Genomic DNA, 23,875 nt, shown 5'->3' on the forward strand with positions numbered 1-23,875 from the left:
AAGATTTTTTTAATTAATGTACGTGCTTTCGTCAGTCTCCCTAAGCGAAATAGATGCTAAGAAGCTGAGGATAGTATACAGATGACAAAGGTGTACGCACCTATTTTAGTAGAATGAGACGCATATAGGAATCCTCTTTTTTCCACAACTATGTAGTTACAAATGGTATAAGGTGCCACTGTTATCCACTGTAAGGTGGTATCCTCCTACCAAAGAATGTATGATATAAATCTTTGGAATAAAAAGAACCTATAACTAAAAATTGTAACAAAATAGGTACAAAACTTTTTTTAAATAAATAAAAATAAATAAAATAGGTACACAAATAATATATTGCAGCATGACACAATACATGTCTGAAAAAAGTTTATTAAAATGCGCAGACATGACATAAGTTCGAAAATATCAAATTAGCTTAGGGTCACCAGAATTATGGACGAAGAATCAAATGGCTGTCAACAATGTTATGTTATGTTATCTGCATTTCTTACGCGCGCAGCTACTCCGAGGAGTGTCCCAGCGCGGCCCAAGGGAGACAAACTATAACCAGACTTTAAGAAAAGAGATGTCTTTAGCAATTTCTTAAAAACGCCAAGGTCATCAACAGTGCGGAGCGACAGGGGGAGCGCATTCCAAGCGCGTCCTGCGAGCACAACCAAAGAGGTGCCCCCTAGCCGATGACGCTGGAATCCAGGAATCTTCATCAGCCTGAGGGATGAGGAGTATAAGGATCTCCCTGGCACGTAAAACGAGAAGCGTTTCTGCAAGTAGCCGGGGCCTTGCCCATGTAAAGCGCGATGGGCTATAGTGAGAGCTTTAAATGACACACGTGCCTTGACCGGTAACCAATGAAGGGAGCGGCGGTAATCATGGACGCTCTGCCTGGGAGCCAGGCCACCCAACATGCGGGCCGCCGCATTCTGGGTCACCTGAAGCTTGTTAAGAGCGTAAGCTGGGATCCCAGCATAAAGAGCATTGACATAGTCGAGTCGAGACAGGATCAATGCCCGAACCACCGATTCCCTAGCCGCTTGAGGGAGAAGTGGAAGGAATCTTCTCAGAATTCTGAGGAGGCCGAAACAACACCCTGTAAGACGCTTAACCTGACTAGCAAAGGAGAGATTGCAGTCAAAATAGTCCCCCAGATTCTTCACGGTCTGACTCGTGGAGGCAGGCAGAGGGAATTCTGGAGGCCAGATAGACTCTCTGAACCCAAGGGGGAAGTCGCCAAACATTAGAACCTCGGATTTATCCTCGTTACACTTTAATTGGGCAGCTGCCAGCCACTTAAAGACCGAGGAAAGACACCTCTGCACAAGGTCAACCGAGGCCCCCTGCTTCTCCCAAGTAAACAGAAGTTGTGTGTCATCTGCGTAAGCAATGACCTTAGCCCCCAGCCCCTCCGCTAGAGCCACCAGGGGAGTGAGGTAGATATTAAACAAAAGGGGGCTGAGGGAGGACCCCTGAGGAACCCCCGTGCTCACTTGAAGAGGTGACGAGACCAACGGAGGTATCCAGCTTTGCTGGAGCCGGCCATCCAAAAAGGATTTAATCCAACCCCAAGCGAGGTTGGACACCCCGATCTCCGACAGTCTACGCAACAGCAGTGAGTGGGGGACAGTGTCAAAGGCCGCCGACAGGTTGAGCAGCACAAGGGCTGCCTTCCCGCCGGCGTCGAGACAATCCCGAATTGCCTCCGAAACTTCCACAAGAGCACCTTCCGTGCTAAAGAAAGGGCGGAAGCCAGATTGAGCTGGGTGAAGAAGTCCCGCCCCCTCGACAAACTCCGACAACTGTCTGTTCACTACTTTCTCACATACATTCGACAGGCTAGGGAGAAGAGAGATAGGCCTGTAGTTCCCCGGAATCGCGGGATCAAGAGTAGGTTTCTTCAGCAGAGGGAAGACTTTGGCCTGCTTCCAACAACAGGGACCCTGGCCTCCTGCAAGGACAGGTTAATGATGTAGTTGACTTCCCCATTCACCGTCTCTGCCACCGAGGCCAGAAGTCTAGCCGCGCACGGATCGTCTGGAGAACCGGACTTCAGGCCCTGCAGAATTCTTAGAGTTCAGGACAAGTCCACCGGAGAGAAGTTAGACAGGGAATACTCGGAAGGCAATGCACCAGGAGCGGTGGTCGATGAGTCCAGACACAGCCGTGCGAGAGAAACTGCCTTGTATCTTTAAAATCTTATCCCGGAAGAATGTGGAAAGCGTCTCGCACCAATTGACTGTCACCGGTAAGATACTGCTCTGCGCTACAGGGGACATAAAGCTCTGAACGATTGAGAAAATCTCCTTGGAGTTGTTCTGGGCCTGGGCAATCCGGATGGAAAAGAAGACCTTTTTTGCCGATGAGATAGCTTTATAGTAATTTTTCTGGCCCTGCCTGAGCTTAGCCTTAGCTACTGGGCAGTAGTTGCTGAGACGCCAAGAGCGCTCCAATTTCTTGCATCCCTGCTTAAGATGATGGAGGTCTTCCGTAAACCAAGGTTTGGAGGGTGAGTCCCTAGTCTGTATAGCCGAGGTCGGAGTGGCGATTAACGCCCAAGAGTCTTGGAGCCAGTTGGAAAAGGTAACAAGACACCGATCCAGATCTTGTGGCAAAGTTGGCCTATTAGCCTCCAGCGTCCTCGCATAGAAGGTAGGGTCGACCTTCTTGAACGCCGGTTTGTGACCGACGACAGGTCTAGTACTGGGAGAAGATACTGCCCAAGAGAAACCAATTAAGTAGTGATCAGACCAGGGGACCGGAAGCGGGGCTATGATGGAGAGAGGGAAGTTGAAAAAGATAGGATCAAGAGTGTGACCCCCGAGGTGAGTCGGCTGGTCGACCCATTGTGAGAGAAGTGCAGACTGGCAGATATCCAGGAGCTCACATGTGTCCCTTGAGTTTTCCAGGTCAAGATGGATATTGAGGTCGCCTAAAAGCAGATAATGAGAAAACTGCAAGGCTCTCGAAGAGACCGCCTCCACACAGGCCTGAAGGAAGGTGTGTGCCGCTCACGGCGGGCGATAGATCAGAGAGCCGCCCAGATAAAAGTGGGCAGAGCAGCGAATAGTGAAATCCAGAGCTTCACAGCCGCCCCACGTACTAAGAGAACACTTGGCCAGCTCCCACCTCTCTTTGAAGATAACAGCCAGCCCCCCGCCTCTCCCTGTTATCCGGTCTAACCTGCTGATTTTATAACCCGATGGGATAGCCATGGAGATAATTGGATCAGAGGAGTTGTCAAGCCACGTCTCCGTAACAAAGAGAAAGTCCAGAGATTTATCGTCCAGGAGCTCGAACACCTCAGTGTAATGCTTGTTCAAAGAGCGAATGTTGAGCAGCGCCGCCGAAATGACAGAGGCACTGCCCGTTGTAGTGGCATCTGTAGCACCCAGCTCGAGCCGAAAGCCACAAGCCCCACAAACAAAGTTTCGTACCCCGTGGAGGTTAGGAGACATCAGAGAGTTCCAGCATGAACCACAAAGCTGTTTGAGCCGCTCGCTAGAGTAGGGAGGGAGACGAGAGCCATTGGCCCCAAAATGGGCAGCATTACTGGCCCCGGCCCCAGACGCGCCACTGACGGGCGCAGACGGGCTTGCCTTAGGCACGCCCGCTGCACTTGTCCGCTGCGCGAACACGCAGCGTGCATTGATATAGTGCCGGTGGGCTGGAGACTAGAGCGCCTACAAAACAAAATGGCGCCTAGGTCTGTGCCGCCGGAAGTGAGGGAGTGCTCTCACTGCGCAAATAGGGAAGGAAAAAAAATGCCCCAATTCAATTTCTATTATGTTACAGAGTGTGCAAACAACGCAATTAAAAAGATTCACAGTACAGCATACACCACAATTCAGAGAATCGCGGCGGGACCAGCGAAAGGACAAGTACAAGGTTGCAGGTAAAATTTAATTTGAAAGTGTGCAAAGAACGCTATTAAAATGATGTAAAATCAAGCATGCACCACAATTCTAAAAATCGCGGCAAAGCCAGCGAAAACACAGACAAAGTTTGCAGGTTAAGGTTAAAGTCAGCCCTCAAGCACGTGCGAACGCGCAGCGTGCATTGATATAGTACCGGTGGGCTGGAAATGGTGCCTAGCTCTGTGCCGCCGGAAGTGAGGGAGTGCTCTTACTGCGCAAATAGGGAAGGAAAAAAAATGCCCCAATTCAATTTCTAATATGTTACAGAGTGTGCAAACAACGCAATTAAAAAGATTCACATGGATATACTTGGGCAACGGGTCATATATACTTCTCCCTGTACAGATACATTTATGGGAAAGCTGGCTACTAAGGATCGTCTGTATTCGACAGTATTTTGTGTGCACCGTTAAATTCTTTGTGGAAACATTGTCGACGTTTTTTGACATATATATCCCCCAAAACGTTTTAATGCCGAAATAAGAAAGAAAATTAACTGCAATTAAATATATAAAGAAACGAAATAAATAATGATGAAAAATCAATTATGTTAGTTTACTGAAATTATTTAACTGATTGTTGAGCCCAAGTTGAACTTAGTCTCATAATAAAAGAAATATAGGCCTTGAGGGAGCATTTTCACTGATTGCTAATTTATCCTACTCCAGAGTTGACTTTTGGAACCACTTTTGATCTAACGGGGAAGTGCTCAATTTCGCCAATTTTTTGACAAAGTTGTGTCTTTTATACTAAAGGCTCCAAAAGCCAGGCTCCACTTATGCAGAAAACTCCCCCATAGCACAGCCCAGTCCACAAGGTGGCCAAGTCCTATCTTACGAATTAAGGGTACATATTGTGGCATCATTAGTGAATGCCGCAGGGTGTAGAAATGGTCTGGAATATTTAGCAGAACTTTGGCACTTGTTGTACTTTGTTAGTCTCTAAACCACTGATCCACCAATACCTGTAAGCCCTTTAAAGACGCAAACAGCAAGGTACTTGCTTTTTTATTTTTTTTATTTATTTTTTTTATTAAATTTTCACAACAGCATAGATAATTGAATGAGCTTAACAAGGCATACATAAAAATAGAAAAAGAAAAGTTAACACAATTGAGAAAGAAAAGTTTGTCTTCTCTTCTAAGACTGAATCCAGTTGCTAATAGGGGCCCAGATATTTAAGCCTAGAGCTCTCTTTTTCTTCCCTTTTAGCCGATACACAGCTTGCTCTAGCTGATAAATATTCAACAATTTCGATTGCCATTGTATAAATGATGGAGAGTCAGAATCAAGCCAGTGGGAAGTGATACAGTATCGAAAAATAGACATAGATATAAATAAAAAGCCTTCTTCAGCAATTGTCCACGCTTTAACAGGATTTGATTGAACACCACAAATGACAATTTCAGCAGAAAGAATAACGGATGAATTCATAATATTATTCAAAAACAGTTGGATTTCGGAAATAAATTGAGTTAACTTTGGACAGAAAAAAAACCTATGTGCGGCATTTGCACCAAGAAGATTACATCGACTGCATTTATCACCCCTATTAGCTTTCCATTTCATCAATTTATCTGGAGTATAATATAGATCAAAAATACTCATAAAGAATTGGCTTTTAAAAGATCCATTAATTAGAGCTAAATCAGATAAATATAGAGCATCAGATAAGTTAATAGTCTCTATACCCAAATCCTTTTGCCATTTTAGAGTGAACGAATCAAGATTGTCTTCCATCCGGGTCAGCATAGTCTGATACATTATGCCAATTCTATTTTGTTTCTTACAACATTCGAGTATATCAATTTTCCTAATGTTATTAGTATATAACAAGTTCTTGGTGAGTAGAAAACTACGTATTTGCAAGTACTTAAAAAAGTCTTTTTGAGGTACATTATAGTTTTGTTGTAAATACAAAAATGAAACAAGTCGTCCTTCTTGATAAAGATCGCCTAAATTAAACATATTAAGTCTTTGCCATTGCTGAAGAATCTGGTCTGAGAATATTGATGGCAGAATCGGATTATTATACAATGGTGTATAATAGGTAATGTTATTGAAGCAAAACCTTTTCTTACATTGTCTCCATACCTGAAAAATGGTCAATATAACTTTAAATCTTGTTTTTTTATAGTAGCTTGGTTCTAAAAAACGTACAAGGCATTGACGTGCTTGCACACCTAAGATCATTTCATAAATAGATGGATAAGTAAGGTCCTTGGGTGGTAATTCTTGAAAAATTAGGACTCTCATAAATGTAAGTGATATCGCCAAGTAGTATAACCGGAAATCTGGTAGTCCCCAACCTCCTCTATAAGTAGGGAGTGAACACCACTTAAAAGATCGCCTAGCTCTCTTATATCCCCAGAGAAATCTTGAAAATATTCTATCTATTTTTGTAAATAAAATAGAGGGAAATAATAATGGTATGGTGCGAAAAAAATAAAGAAATTTGGGGAAAAAGAACATCTTGATTACATTGGTACGACCATAAAGGGAGAGATGGAGATTATTTAACCTTTCAAGAGATCTAGAAGTTGAGACGAGTAATGGGTCGAGGTTAAGATTAACAATGTCCTCGACCTTAGCAGAAAGTGTTACGCCCAGATATAGAGCCGTTTTAGCATATGTCAGGTCCGTTGGTAGACTAGCATTAGAGTGAATTATTTGTGTTTTGGCTATATTTAATTTATATCCAGAATATAAACCAAATTCTCGAGCTGCCTCTACAATTTTAGGAAATGCCAGACTGATATCTGAAGTAGCAATCGCGACGTCATCAGCATATGCAAAGATTTTATACTCTACTTGATGAATTATAACCGGTGGGATATTTTCCTGATGTATTAGTTTTTGCAAATAAGGCTCAATATAAAGTGCAAATAAAAGAGGCGAACATGGGCACCCTTGCCTGGTCCCCCTTGTTATTGATAGATGTCTCAGAAGCAATACGAATTACAGCCTTGGGTTGATTGTATAAGGCTTTAAGAGCAGATAAAAATTCAGCCGGAAACTTTTTCCAGATCAGTACCTGCCAAAGGAAACCCCAATCAACCCTATCGAATGCTTTCTCAGCATCAAGTAGGACAATTCCGACTGGGGATCCCGTGGCTTGCGCCCAGTCTAACAAAGTAATGATCCTTCTAACATGATCAGTTGTATCTCTCTTTTTAATGAATCCATGTTGCGACTCAGCCACTAAATTTGGCATTAAATCATTTAATCTATTAGCTAATATTTTAGAGAAGATTTTACTGTCTGATGTTATTAAGGATATAGGTCTGTATGATCCGAGATCCATAGGTTCCTTCCCTTTTTTTTTAAATACGACAATAGTGGCTAATGACCATGATGGAGGCGGCCGACCATTAAATGCTTCTTGGAATATTTTCAATAACTCTGGTTGCAACATGTTACGGAATGTTCGATAAAATTCTAGAGGGATGTTGTCTGGTCCGACCGCTTTACCAGATGCCAAGCCTAGAATAGCCCCTTTTATCTCTTTCCAAGTAACTGAAGCGATTAGTGTATTTTTTTGAACTTCCGTAAGAGAGGAGAGATGTTCAATTTCCGGAAGATAGTTGGAAGCATCTTCACAAACACTAGTACCGTCATTTGATCGATTGTACAAAGATTGATAGAAATTTCGAAATGCTTCTAAGACACCAGACTTGGATTCCTGAATAACCCCTTCCATATCCAATATTTGAGCTATATCCGTAGCGGTTGCTTTCTGTCTCAATCTTTGGGCTAATATTCTGCCAGTTTGTTCACCTAGTTCATAACATTCCTTTTTAAATAATTTATACTTCTCAGCTACCTGATTGGCTAAGAAAGAGTAAACAGTCGACCGTGCAGTGGCCAGCAATTTTTGAGCTTCTTGTATCTCTGAACCCAGCCTAACACAAGAGGCTAATTTGATTTCTGCTTGCCTTATTCGATCCAGACTCTCTCTGAATGCGGCTAATTGTTTCTTTTTACGAAGATTCGAATAACTCAGGGTCTCACCCCTTATTATTGATTTAAAAGTATCCCATACTATTTGTACAGAGGCAGTATTATTATTCTTCGCAAAAAATTCCTTGATTACCAAGGCCATATGAGCTAAATAATCTTGATCTAGCAATAAATTTCTCTGAAATGTCCACGGTCTTTTTTGTAAATAGGCTGAATGAGAAAGCAACAAATCTAAGACAATAGGATTGTGATCAGAGATGATTTGGGGTAGGACTTCAATACTGCTATTACTGACAAGTTGAGTAGAAATAAAAAAAATATTCCAAGCGAACAAATTTTTGGTGTGGGGCCGAGAAGTAAGTAAAGCCTGATTCTAAAGGTCTAAATTTGTTCCAGACATCAATCAGTCCGTTACTTAATGTTAATTCTCTGAGAGCTTTAAACGTTTGAGGTTTCCGATCTCTATAATTCCTAAAATTCCTAATATTACAATCAGCATTAATATTAATGTTGAAATCGCCACAAAGGATTAAAGGATGATCCCAAACTGCTAGTTCAGAATTAATTGTATTAAATACCTCCTTATCATCTAAATTCGGGCCGTATAGAGAACAGATAGTCAATTTGTTCCCGTCAATAATAATTTCTGTAATCCCCCATCTCCCCCATTTGTCGCCTAAAGATCTAATACATTTCCCAATCCCGCGTTTTGTAAGAATAGCGACACCTCTAGTTGTTCCCATTTGTTTAGAACAGACTAGTAGCTCTAGGTCAAGATTTTTGAACAAATTCCTCTTGGACCAAGGCATATGTGTCTCCTGTAGACATAAAATATCAATTTGGAGAAGTTGAATCAGGTATCGCAGAATCCCCACCTTTTTAAAATCATTCAGACCATTAACATTAAGAGAACAGATTTTAATTTTCCTCACCATATTACTTGCTATGACAGATGCTTCCGATTTGCCCTGATTTAAAAATGTCTTGATGTGTTTAAGTTATTGTTTTTTGTTTTGTGGCATTTTTGGCACAACTCTCTTCTTGTGAACAAAGGTCTAGTGGACCAAATCAAGAGAGTCTTCTAGAATTACATTGGCACTGGGATAAAATACCCCCTGCCATACATTATAAGGATATTGCAAGTAAGTGAGAAGTTCCATAACCACATAGAGGAATGAGGCTGAATACCAAGTGCCTTTATGAGGTAATGGAACTCCAAGGTGATTTGCAATATCCTTAACACGTACGCAAGGGGGTACTTTATCCCATATAATACATGGTCACACCACAACTTTCCCACAAACCCAGTAAAACCTTGGTACATAGCTCTTTCATAAGAAAGAGCAAGCATATTTGCAAACATGAAGAATAAAAATGAAACCTCTAGTGCAAAATTAAACACATCAGACACCTGTTATATATTTGCTGCAAGCAGATAGTAAAAACAGGTCAATACAAGTCAGTTTTAAAAAAGAATTCTGAAGTAGCTCGGAATGTGCTGAAAGAAACAAGCAGAAAAGAATCAAGTTTTTCTCTGTCTAAGAAGTGCAAAAAATAAACATAATCTCTCTGCTTGTCATTGTAAGCTATTAAAATAGAGCAGAAGATGGAAATGTAGTGTTCTGTTTTCTTTGCTTTAAACGGCTGCTTCAATTATGCTCCATGTCCTGACCTGTCTTTCACCTCATGCTGCTGATAGCAGAGCTCTGCCATGGCTGGTCCGAAGCCCAGCTGCGAAAGGAGGGCAATGTGTGGGCTAGCTACCCCACCATGTAAAATATCCTAACAACCGAAACATTGGCCAAAAGACATCCTGGTCTTGGGGAGAGAGGAATCTCCTTCACGGAGAGCTATGACACCTTGTGGTGAAAGCCAGAGATCCCTGGAAGCCACAAAGCCAATCCACCGGCATTCGACCAAGACCATCACCATCGGGACATGGAACTTGAGCACCATGTACGAGAAAGGCAAGACAACCCAATTGGCTGTGCCCTGCTTGGCCAGACTAGATGAACACAGTCAGGACAGAAAAGACTGGCTCCAGGAGGAATGCTGCTGTATTGTGGAAACGAGGAAGAGAACACCCCACAAACTCAAAGAGTAACACTGATGCTTTAACAAGCAGCCAATAGAGATCTGATTGGATTGGAAGCCCACGGTCCCAGAATAATTAAAGCAACCATCTGCACACAGAAAAAGAGGATCAACTTGAATGTCCTCCACTGCTATGTGCATACACATACCAGCAAAGAAGAGGATAAAGAACAGTTTTACAACAAACTCCAATCCATCCTGGAGGACAGTGGCGGCGTCTGCCTATCTAAAGTGTTGGAGTGGCCATGGGGGGAGGGCAAGGGGTTGGAGGGGGAAGAAATAATATAAAAGTAAAAAAAGAAAAGACTTACCTGCCGCTGCGCTCCAGCTGACCGCCACCTTGCTGCTCCTCTTGTTGGGCCGGAAGTGGATGGGCCCTCAGGGCACAGGCTCCACACCCAATCCAGACGCTGCTGAGCAGTGCCAGGATTGGTCTGAGTGGCCTCGTTTGCTGCTCAGACCAAATCAGTTGTATAACACAGCTGGGTTGGAGAAATATAAGTACGCATGTGTGTTTGGCCGGCCAAACACACACAGGCACTTATAAGTGTACACCACTCCTTCTCCCTCTCCCTGACAAGCTCGGCCCAGCCTCACCCTATACCTTTTGCGGGGCTCAGACAGACAGCATAAATAAAATGATAATAACATTGTGTTATTATCTTTTTATTTATCATTGCTGGCGCGGGCTGTGCGGCACTGCTCCTCCGCCATTATGGAGGAGCTGCCTATGCTGGAGGGATTCCTTGAGAGAGACATCACCATGGGAGATCACCATGGGAGACCTCGATTCCAACATTGGAAGCGACAACACTGGGTCTGAAGAAGTCATGGGCAACCATGGCCTTGGTGATATGAATGAGAATGGTTAAAGGCTTGCAGATCTCTGTGCCATGAACAGTGTGATGATAGGCAGTGGTGTATTCATACACAAAAGAATACACAAAGCAATGTGGGTGTCACCAGGCCATTCAACAGAGAATGAGATCGACAATGTCCGCATTTCCAAGAAGCTCCAGAGGTCCCTGCAGGATGTGAGAGTGATGAGAGGAGCGGACACGGCGTCAGACCATCACCTTGTAAAGACCAGGATAAAGCTAAAGCTTAAGAAAGCATGGATGGAACCAACAAACCAACGCCAGTGATATAACACCACCCTCCTCAAACATGCGCTGAAACGGAGTGAAAGCTCAGTCACCCTCAGTAACAAGTTTCAACTCCTGCACGAACTGTAGGATGACAGAGACCCAGTAGAATGTCAGTGAGAGAAGATCTAAGAAACAGTGACATCAACCTGCCAGGAGATACAGGGTCCCAAGAAACACCAGCATAAAGAATGGATCACCACTGAGACTCTCTGAAAAATCCAAGAGAAAAAAGGAAAAGAAAGCTGTAATTAACACCAGCCAAACAAGAGCAGAAAAGTAAAAGCTCAATGCAAATACACCAAAACCAACAAGGAAGCAAAGAAAAGCTTAGGAGCAGAGAAGCGAAGATTCATCGATGATCTTGCCACAGAAGACCAGGAAGCAACAACCCATGGAAACTTGAAAGAACGCTACAACATAACAAGGAAACTCTCCGGCAGACACAGTAAGCCAGAAAGACCTGTTAAAGACAAAGCTATGAAGACCATCATGGGCAACAAAGGCCAACAACAAAGATGGGAGGAGTGCTTTAAAGAACTGCTGAACCAGCCTGTGCCGCAGTCTCTACCAGACATACAGCCAGCTGCCAAGGACTTGCTAGTAGACTGCAGCAGACCAACCAAGGAAGAAATACAGCAAGCCATCAAACATCTGAGAAATGGGAAGGTAGCAGGACCTGACAACATTCCTGCAGAGGCACAGTAGGCAGACACTGAAACATCAGTAGACATTCTCCACGCCATGATTGAAAGGATCTCGATTGAGAATAAGGTGCCATCAGACTGGATGGAGGGATATCTTGTTAAGTTTCCCAAGAAAGGTGACCTGAGTTACTGCACAAACTACAGAGGGATAACTTTTATATCAACCCCAGGCAATGTTCAACAGAGTCATACTGAACAGAATGAAGGAACAAGTCGACGTTCTGTTGCGAGACCAGCAAGCTAGATTCTGCAAAAAATAGATCCTGCACAGACCAGATTGCAACACAGCGCATCATCATTGAGCAATCGGTAGAATGGAACTCACTCCTCTATGTCAACTTCATTGACTATGAGAAGGCAATTCAAAACACCGTGGAAAGAGAGAGCCTTTCGAAATTTCTCTGCCACTATTGCATGAGAAAACATGTAGCTCAAATAAGACTGCATGGTTTAAAAAACTAAACCAAAATTACACCAGGATGGGCAGAAGCAGGGTTAGAAGGAAAAGAGAAAGCGTCTCTCGGTGCACTGCACTCCTCTCTTCTCTCACTTCTTCATACCACTGTTCTTGTCCTGCAAGTCTTGACTTCATTGCCTTGCAAATAAAAGAAAGCATAGTTTGTAATAATGTCTATGACATTTCTAAACAAAGTACCTGTGCAAATTCAAATGTTTATCAGGAATAAAAAAAATGAATTTTAGTTTCTTTGTGTTGAATTTCTTGTCTCAAGTTTCCTCGTATCTCTCTTTCTCTCTATATATATTTTTAAACTTTATAAACTTTACGTCCTTGTTTGTGACCGTAAAGTGTTGGTCACTATATATATATATACATATATATTATCTACTGGCGGTCGCCAGTAGATAGTTATAGTTAGGACCGTGTTTCCATAGGAAATCCGCAACATTCTATTTGGAATAACTTTGGCGCCGGTCGACGAATCCTCGCGAAATTTTCAAAACTAATGGGGCGCTACGCTCCGCTCCTACCCTGAAAGTCTCGGGGGGATTCGTCAAGCGGGGGCTGAGAAAAAAGGGGGGTCCCAAAACGCGTTTTCCCCATGCATTTTTCCATAGGACCTTTAGACACAGCTACAGCCCGAACGGCTGAACAGAATTACTTGAAATTTGGCAGAGAGGTAGTCCTCAGGTCAAGGATGTGCCTTTTGTAGGTCTGGTGTAAATCTGTTCAGTAGGTCCTGAGAAAATAGCATTTAAATCAATATATATATCTGTAAGCGCGCTCCGTGCGCTTACCGTAAGCTTACCGTACGCGTACGGTGCCGTGCGCGAGCTCAATTCTGATTGGTGGTTACATGACTGTAAACATTCGAATCGGTCGAAATCAGGAAGTGTCGGCCGCCATTTTCTGTCTCTCGCACTGAGAAACAAAGGTGGGGAACGTGAAACGGGGGCAACGAAGAGAGTTGCAGACCCCCTAGTGTTTGTCAGGGGGTCCAAGAAGGACCCAAAAGTACGAAAAATAAATTTAATAATTTAAAAAAAAAATCGTGCAGTACGCGTACGGTAAGCTTACCGTACGCGCACGGGAAAAAAAAAATAAATAAAGAAGTAAAAATCACATTTATTAAATAAATTAAAGGACCCACAAGGGAGAAAAAACCAAATGTTACTGCGTTAAAAAAGGCGAGGCGCGCACGGCATGGACTGCGCAACGTGGGCGCTCGGTGCGCGGTGCGCGCAGGGTGTGCGCATAGTGAAAAACCAGAAAAAAATAAATAAAACAAATACATAACTTAGCATTTAAAAAACCGTACAAATTCACTGAAAAAAACCATAGGTTTCACACACGTTATAGTTAGGAATTATCATTTACAAAACCTTGCAAATTCACTTAAAAAACCATAGGTTTCACACATGTTATAGTTAGCTGTACATTTCACTCGTAAAAAACCAATGAAATTCCACGTTATAGTTAGATCAGGTAACTATAACTTGCACGACCGCAATCCACAATGTGTAATTTCAGATGTCATCATTGATGTCATGAGTGATGTCACTGACCATGTCATGAGTGATGTACTATGTGACGTCATCAGCAGTTTATTGTGGGCGCGCAAGTTATAGTTACCTGATCTAACTATAACGTGGAATTTCATTGGTTTTTTACGAGTGAAATGTACAGCTAACTATAACATGTGTGAAACCTATGTTTTTTTAAGTGAATATATATATATATATATATATATATCTCCCAGACAAATGAATTCAATGAATTAGAGAATTCAGATGTGTATAGAATCATGTATCAGTCATTAATTGTAGAGTAATGCTTAGAAATGAATAATAATTTATAGGCAATATCAGCACATCTGAACCATTCAAAGATGCCCGACACAGAGATTCTGTGGGAAAATTACGTTTTTACCTTTGTTTATCTGAATGAAGTGCTTCCTTTCTTTGTGTTTACTAGCAATCATGTTTTAAATATGGAGATTTTTGTTGACCCCACGGACATTGAGGAAGGCGTGAAGCCGAAACGCATCTGTTCGGTGTAGTAGTCGTGTGGCGAATAAATTTATAAACTTTACTTCACCAGTGTGCACCTCGTTTGTGACCGTGAAGTGTTGGTCACTGTCACTGTCTGGGAGATATATATATATATTTTTCTTTTTCTCTGTCACAATAGTCTTTTATTCTATAGTTTTTTTTTCTGTGTTTTTCCGTTTTTTGGTCTTTTGTGCTCATTGTTTTTCTCTCTCTTTTATCTTCCTCTTTCTCTACTTCTTACCTGGCATTGCAAGACTTACAAATTATGTACTAGAATGGGGGAAGAGGCCATGCATCATCTAGCCTGTTACAAGTGGATCCCATGGGAGACAGTGCAGTGTCGGAGAATTCATGACAGTCCTCAGCTGAGCACAACCTGGAAGTCTACAGATGACCACATGATATGGACTGAACCTCATACCTGTTCATTCTGACTGTGGGGTGAGCTGTGCCTTAGCAAATCTGCCTGTGCATCTGCCAAAGTGGTCAGACCGCTTTAGGACAGTTTTCTGTGTTCAGCCCAGGCTCCGAGCAGAGGGACTGATTCACAAACGTAAGCTTACAGGTTGTGTAAGTTTATGCTTTTTCAGTATTCACAAAACTGCATTTTAATAGTAGGTTTATGAGTGCAATCATGGAACTCCGCACATCAAAAGATAGGCCTGTCCTATTTTTTTTTTTTTTCCAGGATTCTCTGCCCTTACCTCGGAACCTCCGCACCTGTAAACTTACTGAAAAAGCGTTTACCTTTACTTTTGTGAATCAGGGTGTCCGAGGATCTGCCCGAGGTTCTGCTCCAAGGACAGACAACTGAATGCAGTGGTGCTGGAACAATTTTCAGAGTAAGTGTGCTACTATCAATGTGAAATCACTGAAGTCACAGGGATTGTGAAAAATGCAAGAATCACACAAAGAACAGCGTGGCAAAGGAGTTACGCCATTTTAGCATGAGCTTGGTAAGGGCGTAGTTTGTAGCCGGTGAGGCATTTTGGAGCGCACTCTTGCAAATATATCATTAAAGCATGGTGTAGTTGTACACTGTCATCTACAGACAGCAACATTTTTAATTGAAATGGCCACCAAATGTGCAGAGACATGCAGTCTAACTGATACAACTATATAAGGCTCAAAGATAGATGATGTGTGGGGTTTCTGCTAGAATGTATATTTGTGCATCTGTGTTCTCTGCAACCTGTTTTCTGCCTCTCACATGCCAGTGAACAAGAGCTTCAAACAGCTCGAAACGCGTATGGCGATTGGAACGTGTGGTACCTGCTGCTATCACCGCCGCCTGCGACAGTGGTGTGATTCTGAAAGTGTGCGGCTCCCCATTTGGGATATTCTGTGTTTTTATATATATAGATATATATATATCTATATAGATATATATATATATATATATACACAAATAATGTAAAACAATTATTAAAAATACATATTTTACATATTTCACTTTATATAATTTTATTATAATTCTTTAAATGTAGTACTATAAAAATCAAATTATATATATTCCATTGGGAAGGCCCGCCAGGGAGCTATAAATTGCTTGTAATGAATGGGGACAGGTTTGAATTTCAACGTTCAAGACTTGGGAATGGCCTGTGAACAAGGGGCTTGTGGCTCTGAAACGCGTAAGGCGAAAATAAATGTAATCTGGAGACAAATTGCCAGTTTTGTGTAGATTATGCCTGCAGTCGAGTGCGCTTTCAAGCATAGGAGAAATGCTTTGGGTTTGTGATATATATATATATATGTATGTATATATATATATTATCTACTGGCGGTCGCCAGTAGATAGTTATAGTTACAACCTAGTTTCCATAGGAAATCTCAAAATTCTATTTTGAATAACTTTGGCGCCGGTTGACGAATCCTCGCGAAATTTTCAAAACAAATGGGGCGCTTAGTTCAGCTCCTACCCTGAAAGTCTCGGGGTGATTCGTCAAGCGGGGGCCGAGAAAAAGGGGGGGTCCCAAAACGCATTTTCCCCATGCATTTTTCCATAGGACCTTTAGTCGAAGGTACAGCCCGAACGGCTGAACAGAATTACGTGAAATTTGGCAGAGAGGTAGCCATAAGGTCAAGGAAGTGCCTTTTGAAGGTCTCGTGTAAATCTGTTCAGTATTTCCTGAGAAAATAGCATTTAAAACCATATCAATATCTATACGCGTGCACCGTGCGCGCACTGTGCGCGCACCCTGCCGTGCGCAAGCGCAATTCTGATTGGTTGTTAGATGTCAGTAAACATTAGAATCGGTCGAAACCAGGTAGTGTCGGCCGCCATTTTGTCTCTCGCAGTCTGAGGGGGTGAAAAACAAAGGTGGAGAACGTGAAAAGGTGGCAGGGTGGACAGTTCCTGATCCCCTAACCTTGTTCAGGGGGTCACAGAAGGACCCCCAAGGGAGAAAAATAAATCGCGGGGTGCGTGCACCGTGCGCGCACGGCACGTACTGCGCACTGTGGGTGCTCGGTGCGCATAGCGCACCGAGTGCCCACAGCGCGCGCACGGTGCAGCAAAGTGCACCGTGCGCGCACGGTGCGCACACGGTGAAGAAACCTGAAAAAAAAAAATTTAATAGATACATAACTTAGCATTTAAAAAACCGTACGAATTCACTGAAAAAACCCTAGGTTTCACACATGTTATAGTTACGAATTAGCATTTAAAAAACCTTGCAAATTCACTTAAAAAACCATAGGTTTTACACATGTTATAGTTAGCTGGACATTTCACTCGTAAAAAACCAATGAAATTCCCCCGTTATAGTTAGTGCAGGCAACTATAACTCACGCGACCGCAATCCTCTGCTGATGACATCAGATATTACATCACTGATGACATATGTGTTTTTCTGAAAAATAAATATTTGTAATATATGTATAGCTAAAGATTAATGGAAGAAGACATGGGTAAATAAGTGTCTAAATCAGCAGAGGATTGCGGTCGCGTGAGTTATAGTTGCCTGCACTAACTATAACGGGGGAATTTCATTGGTTTTTTACGAGTGAAATGTCCAGCTAACTATAACATGTGTGAAACCTATGGTTTTTTAAGTGAATATATATATATATGAAACATAGCAAATATTAACAATTTTTTTCAAAACATTGAATAAACTGCCAAATAAAATTAATTAAAAAAAGGTATTTACAAAAAATATTATAATCATTTAAAAACAAACAAAAATATTAATGAACACTATAAAATTATAAACAAATATTAATAATAAAAGTATCTAACCACTATTAGGAAATGCATTGGAGTCTATGAATAATAGATATACTATTCCCACTCTAGTTTATGCAACAGAAGAGAAAGTATAGGGCTACGGAGGGTTAAAATATATTAATCCCACTCAAACAGCGCAACAGTAGGGAACACGTTGGACTTCAGAGGGGTTAAATTTACTATTCCTACTCCAGTCTGCTCAACAGTAGGGTAAGCGTTGGTCTTCTAATTGATCACATTCACTATTCCCACTTCAGTCTGTGCAGCAGGAGGGAAAGTGTTGGACTTTGGAGGGGTTGAATTTACTATTCCCACTGCAGTCTGTGCCACATTAAGGAAAACGTTTGACTTTGAAAGGGTAAGGTTTACTGTTCCCACTCCAGTCTAAGCAACAGTAGGGAATGCGTTGAACTTCGGAGGGGTTTAACAGTTGGTAAACACTTCACTTCAAACACATTACGTATTTGAATAACACTATTAATTTAGAAAAAATATAAAACTCTTAATAGAGACATTATTACTGTACATAAAGTATATTTATATTAAAAAAATATAAACACCTTCAACCAACTTACAAAATTCATAAACAATGTAATGATTACTTTTCAATTAAAAAATAATGATTATTGAATTACTACTAAATTAAAGTAGCACGCTAATACCCCCTACAAACCTAACAACCCATCCACGTGCCGAATCATTACCAGAGCGCGATTCTAGTAATGAATCTTCATTGCCAGAATCAGCTCACCATCTTGGCATTATGGATAAACCCTCTTCATCTCCCCATGACTAAAAAACAAAAATGAATGTAAACTTGTGTAATGTAACTGATGTTCATCATGTAAAGGGCTCCAATACCTTTGTGTCGAGTTTGCAAGATGTAAAACTGCAAAACAAGCCTCTGCTGTTATTTTCTCTACCCAGTTTTAATCTCCTCTACCCCTCTTTCTCAGTTTTTATCTCTGCTATTCCATTACTAGGTTCTTACATCCTTTACTCTTATTGCTCAGTTCTTACCTCCTCTAACCCATTACTCAGTACTTACAAAAAGGAGTAAGAAATGAGTAATGGGGTAGAGGGTCTACCCCGTTACTCATTTCTTACTCCTTTTTGTCCCATTACTCAGTTCTTACTCCCTCTATCCCCGGTATTCAGTTCTTACTTCCTCTACTCCAGTAACCACTACTCCGCAGTAGTAAAGGTACTGCCCGTAAAATTAGTTTGTGAATTGCAAAAATTATAAATTTGCCCCAAAGTATAAGTTTACCTTTTTGAATTAGGCCCTTAGTTCTTACCTATCTAGCCATATTACTTAGATCTTACTTCGCTACATTTTCACTTACTTCTTACATCCTCTATCCCATTACTCAGTTCTTGCCCTTTGCCCCATTTATAAGTTCTTACTCCCTATACCCTTATTAAGTTTTTACCCCTCTATCCCATCACTTAGTTCTTACCCCTCATACTCTATTACTCAGTTATTACTCCATTTACCTCCTCTAGGACCACTACTCAGTTCTTATTCCCTCTATCTGCATACTCAGTTCATAATATCTCTACCTACATTCTAAAATGGGCCACTCACCCGTGAGGGTCTCAAGGCGCTGGGGGGGTCAGTCGAAGAGCGAGGTCTTGAGTCTCTTCCTGAAAATGTTCAGAGTGGGGGAGCGTCTGATGTTGACTGGAAGCTCGTTCCAGGTCTTTGCTGCAACGAAGGAGAAGGCTCTTCCACCTGCTCTGATTCTGCAGATGCCTGGGGTCCAGGACGAGGTCGGAGGAGCGGAGGTTCCTCTTGGGTACGTGGAAGGAGACTCTTTTGTTGAGGTATTTGGGTCCGATGTTGTGGAGGGATTTCTAGGTGTGGGTGAGTAGCTTCAAGGTTACTCACTTCTCGATGGGGAGCAGAGGGAGTTGAAGCAGGTCTAGGTGATCGTGTTGATCTGGCGGGTCATGGTGAGGGAGGAGTCTAGGATGATGCCGCGGTTCTGGGCGTGGTCCATCTGCGTGGGTGGGTTTCCAAGAGCAGGGGGCCACCAGGAGCTGTTCCATGCCAAGGAGGAGAGTCCAAGGATGAGGACCTCGGTCTTCTACGACTTCAGCTTTAGGCAGCTGTCGCTCATCCAGGTTGTGACGTCTTTCATTCCTTCTTTGAATCTGAGTCTGTTGTCTTCAGGGTTCTTCGTGAGAGAGAGGATGAGCTGGGTGTCGTCGGCGAAAGATACTATGCTGAGCCCATGCTGTCTATGGTGACGAGGGGGGCCAGGTAGCTGTTGAAAAGCGTGGGGCTGAGCGAGGATCCTTGAGGTACTCCACAGTTGATCTCTGTAGGTTCGGAGAGGAAGGGAGGCAGTCTGATCCTTTGGGTTCTGCGGGGGGAGAAAGGAGCAGATCCAGTCGAGGGCAGTTCCTCGTATTCCGGCATCGTGGAGTCTGGCCGCGAGAGTGTGGTGTGCGACGGCGTTGAAGGCTGCGGAGAGGTCTAGTAGGATGAGGGCCCGCAGTGTGGCCCTGGTTGAGTAGCATGAGAATGTCATCGGTGGCAGCAAGGAAGGCGGTCTCTGTGCTGGGAGAAGTCAAGGATGCCGTTCTCTTCGGTGAAGGTGGTCAGCTGGGCGTGGATGAATCTCTCGGTGACTGTGGCTGCTAAGGATTGGGGAGAGAGATGGGCTGGTAATTTTTCAGGTCCGTTGGGTTGACCGAGGGTTTCTTGAGGAGAGGCTTGACTTCTGCCCGCTTCCAGTCGGCGGGGAAGATGCCGGATTCGATGGAAGTGTTGATGGTCCAGCCTAATTCTGTAGCTATGGTGGCAGCGGGTCTGTGGTAGATATGCAGTGGGCAGGGGTCCGTGGGAGCTCCTGAGTGGGTGTTCTTCATGGTCGTGGAGGTGTCTTCAGTGGTAGCAGGTTTCCAGTTGGTGATGATCGGCCGATTGTCGGTGGTGGTGAGGGTGGTGGTGTCAGGAGTCTGTTCGCTGAAGTTGTCGTAGAGGGCCTTGATTTTCATGTGGAAGTAGGAGCTGAGCTCGTTGCAACGGTCCTGGGATGGAGGGACGTCCGTGGCTTCACTGGGGGGTTTGGTGAACTGCTGTATGACGTTGAAGAGTTATTTTGCGTTACCTGCGTTGGAGTGGATTTTGTTTTTGATGAAGGTCTTCTTGGTGGCTCTTATGCTCTGGTGGTATTCATTCATGACATTCCTATAGTTGTTCTGGTCTTCGGTGGTTTTCTTGTTCCGCCAGAGTTTCTCGAGGCGTCTGCAGGAGCACCTGGCTTCTTGGAGGTCAGTGGTGAACCAGGCTGCTTTCAGGGGGCGTTGATTGACGGGGTGGCATAGGGGTGCGAGCGTGTCAGCACAGCTGGAGATCCAGTTGTGTAATTCTTTCGTTGCGGAGTTGGCGTTGGTTGTGCCGGAGGGGGGTCGTGGAGGAGGGTGGCGTTGAGGAGTTCCTCTGTGATCTTGCTACAGTTCCTTTGGGGCAGGCGCAGGGTGGGTTTGGGTGCGGTGGTGGTGTTGAATGTGAAGTGTACGCAGTGGTGGTCTGTCCAGAGGGGCTGCGTGGTGTGGCTGAAATGGATGTTTGTCCCTCCTGCAAAGATGGGGTCGAGGGTGTGCCCGGCTTTGTGGGTGGGGGTGGTGACGAGCTGCTTCAGTCCGAGGTTGGCGAGGTTGTCGAGGAGGGTGGTGGAGTCGGGGTCCCTCCGGTTGTCGAGGTGGATGTTCAGGTCTCCGATGAGGTGATGGCGTCCACTTCCAACCCATCACTCACTTCTTACCACCTCTAGCCCATTACTTAGCTCTTACTCCCTTTAACCTCATTACTCAGTTCTTAGCCCTCTATCTCATTACTCAGTTCTTACTCCCTTTACTCTTACTCGCTTCTTACCTCCTCTACCCCTTTACTCAGTTCTAATCCTCTCTACCACATCACTCAGTTCTTACTCCCTCTGCTCTACTACTCAATCCTTACTTCCTCTAGCCTCATTAAGGTATATTTAGCGCTTAATCTCTCTGCCCCATCACTCAGTTCTTACCCCCCTCTACCCATTACTTAGTTCTTTTTTTCAGGTGGATTTTTTTTTTTGTTTGGCATCTTATTGATAAAGAGATAGTCGCCATCACTAATGGATTACATCAAATAACACTTTTATCTCTACTGACTTACAAGTGTCAGTGAGACCCCATTTGTCATTAAACTTCAATTTGGCCAATGGGGCCCAACCTTGTGTGTGAAACTGTGTGCAGCTATGTAGTTCTGTGTGGGTGGGGTCAATTAGTGGGGCATTTCGCATGTGTTGTGTTAGTGGCCAGATTGTATGGTGCCGTGGCCTACCATGACCCCTCCCATTCTTTTCCCCTCTCTGCGCGCCTGTCTTCCGCATCGTCATTGGACCATGGGGAGTATCAGGGGAGAGGGGAGGGTCAAGGCAGCTTCTCGTCTGACCTCTTTGCTTGTGACCCTATGTATGTGTCCCAAGCATCTATGGGGGGGACCCTTTAGATCCTTTATTTTCAAGGAAATCAATGTTGCGTTCTTTGAAATCACCCACTTGGTGAGATCGCATTTACAGACAGTCACCCGTGGTGTGAAGGGGGATTTCCAGACCATTGGTAATTCTCTCTTGGCCAGGATGTATGCTAGGTCCATAAACTGCACTGCATGCTTATTCTTTTTGGTGCTTGCTGTTCAATACAGCAAGCACATAAACGGTTCAACTGCCAGAGATTTGCCAGTAATTTCCACCATGCTAATCTTATATATGTTCAGTACTTCGCAATCGCTGGGAAAGCCCATGTCATGTGGTAGAAATCGGCCTCAAGGTTCTGGCATTGGAGGTAATCAGGCGATGTCTTAGGAAACATGACGTTGAGCCACTGTAGTGCTAAATAAGTACAATGTACATAGTTAAACTGTGTATACTAAAAGCATGAATTTCTTAACAACTGCTGGACTTGTGACAGGGCTAACTTCCATTGCTGATCAGTTAGTTCCTGTCCTACGCTATGTGTGCATCGGCAACTAAGTGTGGGGTAGTCAATGGTGTGGGTTTCATCGATATTTTGTCCAAATAGCATTACCTCCTTTATCACATCACTCAGTTTACCCTCTCTAGCCCATCACTTAGTTCTAATCCCCTCTACCCATTACCGAGGGCCTGATTGTGTGTATAACATGCAACTGTCCCTTCAAGGGATTCTGTTTAAAACACTCAGTTGAATAATTCACATCTTTTACTTGTTGGTCAAGTCCCAAATGGTGACTGACTATTGAGCAATCTAAGTATCAATACATGTATTTGAAATATAAATAATCTATGATAGACAGTTGCACAACACGGAAATGTATTTTTCAAACTGTAAACAATTTTAATGTGAACAAATCGAGAGGGGGTACATAAGCTTATAACAAAACAATATGATAGAGGGTATTGAATGTTTATAATGAAAAAACCTTCAAATCAAGAGTGTGTACATCTATTCCAAATAATATAACATAGGAAAATGAATCTGAAACCAGCAGAAAACAATTCCTAAACGTAAAAGAGTGCCATGGAATTAGATGAGTTTGTCGACGTTTCGGTCTTTCTTGGCAAATTTATCCGTCAAACCATCTTCAGAACGAAGAGAAGGTTGTTAAAATAGACCCTTATGTCTAGTCAAATGCTCAATTTGTATCAAAAAAGTCACAACTCAAGAGCAATTCCAGGTCAAAGACACCGGCATTCGCCTAACAAATAGGCTGGGCTTGATATCCACATGATGTCACATAATGTGGACGCAATCCTGGTTTGGTATAAGTAGCTCTCTGTACTTCGATCCGGAGTCTGTAATTACTCGAGTGGTTCAGGATTGCGTCCACATTATGTGACATCATGTGGGTATCTATCTCAGCCTATTTGTTAGGTCTTGCCGGTGTCTTTGACGTGGAATTGCTCGAGTTGTGACCTTTTTAATACAAATTGAGCACTTGACTAGACATAAGGGTCTATTTTAGCAACCTACTCTTCGTCCTGAAGATGGTCTGACAGATACATTTGCCAAGAAAGACCGAAACGTCGACAAACTCACATAATTCCATGCCACTCTTTTACATTTAGGATTTTTTTTTCAGCTGGTTTCAAATTCATTTTCCTACTCTTGATTTGAAGGTTTTTTCTGTATAAGCATTCAATACCCACTATCATAGTGTTTTGTTATAACCTTATGTATCCGCTCTTGGTTTGTTCACATTAAAATTGTTTACAGTTTGAAAAATACATTCCTGTGTTGTGCAACTGTCTATCATAGATTATTTCTATTTCAAATACATGTATTGATA

General features: G+C 43.0%; 1 protein-coding gene and 1 long non-coding RNA gene across 2 annotated transcripts in view; one reads left to right on the forward strand and one right to left on the reverse strand.

Moving 5' to 3' along the window:
* The window catches only part of LOC146869386 (uncharacterized), an 84,761-nt gene that overhangs the window by 29,789 nt on the left and 31,097 nt on the right, over positions 1-23,875 (reverse strand). The gene's annotated exons all lie outside the window — the stretch shown is intronic.
* The window catches only part of LOC146869387 (natural cytotoxicity triggering receptor 3-like), a 62,246-nt gene that overhangs the window by 1,789 nt on the left and 36,582 nt on the right, over positions 1-23,875 (forward strand). The window lies entirely within an intron of this gene.

The sequence above is a fragment of the Triturus cristatus genome, chromosome 1_1 (genome assembly GCF_964204655.1).
Source record: "Triturus cristatus chromosome 1_1, aTriCri1.1, whole genome shotgun sequence".
NCBI lineage: Eukaryota > Metazoa > Chordata > Amphibia > Caudata > Salamandridae > Triturus > Triturus cristatus.